Here is a 4,334-nt window from a genome sequence, read left to right on the forward strand (position 1 = left end):
AGGGCTTTGTCCTTGTCCTAGGCTTCTTGGCTGTGATCTAGGTCATATTTGATAGGATTGTCATTGTTTGGAGCAGTGGCTATCCAGAGCATGGACCAACCACACCAGGTAGACTTGGATGGGGATTGCCACATAAGAATGATGGCCGCGTGATTCGGGGTGGGGTTGGGATCGTGTCATTTGAGTGACCCAGAAGCAGAGATCTGCCATGCAGCCAGTCAGTCCTGCCTACACAGCGGAGCTGTGGCAACTTCCCTTGTTGACAATATTCTTTGCCTACAGTCACGTGTCCATGCCTGGGGGGTGACATGTCCTGACTCCATGGAGAGAGGGGAGGGGGATCTTCGCCTTGGAAGCCCTCTGGGGTTTTGACCTGCTCTGCTCTTCCTTCGGCTAACTTCAATCTGCATTTTCCCTTTGATAAAACATAGCTGTGGGCATCACAGTACATCAGTGCCTTCTGTGAGTTCTTCTCGTGAACTGTTGACACTGGGGGCTACTTTGTGGGCCTCCTCCATTTACAGTAGGTTGAGTGAGTTACTTCTCTGTGTCCTAGTTTTCTCATTTATAAAATGACAGTAACCTTGATGACCATGATGATGATGATGACCATCACCTATTTCATAGCTTTTTCTAGACAGTGAGTAAGTTAGTATGTGCAGAGTGCCTGGGACAGGGCTGGCCCAGAATCAGCTCAACTAGCACTAGTGCCAGTAATTATACTGAAAGCTGGACTAAGGGAATCAGAGAGGCTGGGCAGTAGTCTGGGGGACGGGGACAATGTTGAGAGAAGAGACTTTCAGGATAAACAGTGGGGAGCATGAATTCCTATCTGCCCAGAGTGGTCTTAACCTTGTCACGTGCTGGTCACATCCATGCCATCTACACAAGCTTAGTGGTCAGGGCTTCCACCCCATTCCCTGGGGATAGAACAAGGAAATGAAAAGTGAGAAGGGAGATTTGCAGCTGAGAAATCCCTCAAAGCATGTCTTGTCCTTCCTGTCACTTAAAGGTTATTTTCATATTTCTCTGAAACTTTCTTTTTATCTGTGGCCGTATAGATCACTGTAATGTGAGTGCTGAGACTGAGCACCACAGGGGACAACGTAGAGCTAGTTTGACCCAACATTTGGGTCCCCTTCCTCATTTCAACATCACCCACTGTGAATTGGAAATCCTTCTTATTTGTCATTATTCATTCCTCATTTGCTAAGAATTTGTCAGAGATAAAGTGAGGGCAGTCTCACTCTCTGCCTTCATTGTCTTGTTGAAGAGACATTAATGCAAGTAGCTGCACAACCCAGGTGCAACAATGGCTCCGGCAGGTGCCAGGGACATTGAGAAAAGGGGTCCCCAAGCCAGGCTTCCGGAAAGGCAGGACTTCTGCATGGTGCCTTAGTGATCAAGGAAGACTGTGTGAAGTGAACAGACTGCAGTGTTGTAGGATGTCAGCACCAAAGGGGCCCATTCCTGGTCATTATTGGAAAACTGCACTGACTTCTGCTGGATCAGCTCTCTTGGAGGGTGGGGCCCAGTGAAGAATGTAAACCCTGAGGCCCATCATGAATCATCTAGCACCTGCTGTGCCCCAACCTCAGGAGGAAAAATAATAGTCTGTGGACATAAGGTGACCACTTATGGCAGACAAAACAGCAATGTGGCTGCTGCTCCCTAAAGGTACTGCCAGGGACCATGTTCCCCCCAGGAATTTTGTTCCTTACAGCACACTGTGAAAGATTCACACTTGTTAGTTTCAAGCAAATAAAAACGAGTACTCCCCAAACAATGTTATTATCCATCTTCCATTTACTGGTCCGATGAGCACTGATTAAAGTGACCAAGCAGTATGACTAGTTCATTTTGGGACTTTAATGAACACGGGAAGAAGGGAGGGAGAAACTGCAGGCACTGGGCAAGGGGTGAGTCTTGAAACTGCTCCAACCGTAAGGTCTGATGTAAAAATCTCTGCAACTTCTGGATCCCTCTCTTGGCATTTACTTTAAATACAAGAAGACAGGCCTGACTTGTGGTGGCGCAGTGGATCAAGTGTTGACCTGAAATGCTGAGGTCGCCAGTTTGAAACCCTGGACTTGCCTGGTAAAGGCACATATGGGAGTTGATGCTTCCTGTTTCTCCCCCTCCTCTCTCTCCCCCCTTCTCTAAAATGAATAAATAAAATCTTTAAAAAAATAAATAAATACAAGAAGACAGTGTTGCACTTCAGACATAAAGCAAAGCAGAAGCTTCATGGAGAAGTGGAGAGCGTTTTGTGGCAGATGAAAAGGGACCATTGTAAGAACGGCTTTGGAGCAGATGAGGGCAGGCAGCCTGGGAAGTTAGGTGGCTTCATGCTGACACCTCTTCAACTGGATTGTCCATCTGTATCAGGGCAAGAGGAGACCTCCCTTTCTTGGTGTTCTTTAATTTTAATGACAGGAACCAAGGGTCTCCTCAATGCAGAGCATTTTCTTAGATTTTATATGGACAAAGAGAGAGAGAGAGACAGAGAGTTCAAGACTCTTGTGTAGCAGCCAAGTATACAATGGACAGATCAAAGCAAGGCCAGCTCAGGATTCAGGACCGGGAGAGCAGTAAGCCCTCGTGGGGGCAGGTGGCAGAACGGGTGCAACCAGGCCAGAGTGTGCGTCCGAGCTTGGCAGGGCCCCCAGGTGGCCCGGAGATGGAGACATGGATAAAACTTAGGACACGGTGGTTCAGTCCGGGCAGAGAACTCGTCCTGCAGGGCCACACTGAAAGGTCAGGGTTCCCACCGTTCCCTGTTTTCTGGTAACCCCAGCTATGCCCTGCCCCCAGTCTTCCTGTGCAGGGGCCAATGGGGGAGGACCACGCCCAGTCCAGGGCGCATTCCTCCGTGGAGACTCCTGAGTCTCTCCCACCAATGAAGCTTTTGGTCCACGTGGACTGAACAACATGTGAAACCTTCAAAAAGACTGAGCCACCTATTTTCACATTTTATACTCCTAACAGGGTCATGAGGCAAGCTGAGCAAGTCGATCTCCTCCTAAGTTTTAGAAGAGGAAAAAAAAAGAGAACACACACAGGAGAGTTGTGAGTGACACTCCCCAGAGTCACCGCTGAAACTGGGTCCCTGAGGACACAGTCGTCACAGTGGCATCTGATGTCCAGGACACTTGAGGAGGGACTCTTTACAATGCTGTGGGCAGTACTTGGGGAAAATGTGGGGTGAAGCAAGACCCTGAGGCGAGAAGCTTTCACCACCTTGGAAGGGACCTTAAAACCTAGAAACTGCATCCTGTGGAAAGGGGCCCTGAGAAGAGCTGGGGCCCTAAGCAGAGAACATTGTCACCCTGCAGTGACCTGCGGGAAGGGAGCCGAACAGGTATCCCCACCTCATCCTCCATTGCCAACGTGATCTCCTGCCCTGGCCTCATACCCTGGGGTGCACACCCTCTGCCCGGGCACAGAGCTGAGCCAGTCGAGAGTGAGGGGCAGGTCTGGAGTAGCTGACGGAGGAGCCCATGCCTTGATTCCAACCTCTGCCTCCGGGCATTTTCCTCTTCCTCCCTGTTGCACCAGCAGACTCCTGCATTTTCTCCTTAGAAACATCTGTGGCATAGAACGCCATCAGTTTATTGACACGAGCAAGACAAGTTTAATTAAACTTCAGCTGGAATTGCTTCAGAAAGGAAGCTCGTTTCAGAATCCACACATCCGAACAAACTTTCTGCTTTATGGCTGACAGTTTCTTTAAAAAAAAAAAAGTCAACAGGCCCTGGCCGGCTGGCTCAGTGGTAGAGCGTTGGCCTTGCGTGCAGGAGTCCCGGGTTCGATTCCCGACCAGGGCACACAGGAGAAGCGCCCATCTGCTTCTCCACCCCTCCCCCTCTCCTTTCTCTCTGTCTCTCTCTTCCCCTCCAGCAGCCAAGGCTCCATTGGAGCAAAGTTGGCCTGGGCACTGAGGATGGCTCCATGGCCTCTGCCTCAGGCGCTAGAATGGCTCTGGTTGCAACAGAGCAACACCCCAGATGGGCAGAGCATCGCCCCCTGGTGGGCATGCCGGGTGGATCCCGGTTGGGCGCATGGGGGAGTCTGTCTGACTGCCTCCCCGTTTCCAATTTCAGAAAAATACAAAAAAGAAAAAAAAAGTCAACAAACTAGAACACCGAAAATATTGTTTCACACAGCTGATTACAAACCGCCTCACTGAGCTGATTGTCCAGTGGGACGGAACAGGCTCTGGGATAATGACAAAAAAAAAAAAAAATGAAATGAATTCCAACAAATAGTTAAGGAGGCATTTGCAAAAAAATAACAGGTGAAAGTCTTGGTACAGACATCTTTTCTTTTCCCCC

The 4,334-nt window shown here is 49.4% G+C and overlaps 1 non-coding gene across 1 annotated transcript; it reads left to right on the forward strand.

The window, feature by feature from the left end:
• The first annotated feature begins 3,751 nt into the window (after positions 1-3,751).
• Positions 3,752-3,827, forward strand: TRNAA-UGC (transfer RNA alanine (anticodon UGC)). The gene has a single exon. It is a non-coding gene; the product is annotated as a tRNA-Ala (tRNA).
• Positions 3,828-4,334: the final 507 nt, after the last annotated feature.

This window comes from Saccopteryx bilineata, chromosome 6 (assembly GCF_036850765.1).
Source record: "Saccopteryx bilineata isolate mSacBil1 chromosome 6, mSacBil1_pri_phased_curated, whole genome shotgun sequence".
NCBI lineage: Eukaryota > Metazoa > Chordata > Mammalia > Chiroptera > Emballonuridae > Saccopteryx > Saccopteryx bilineata.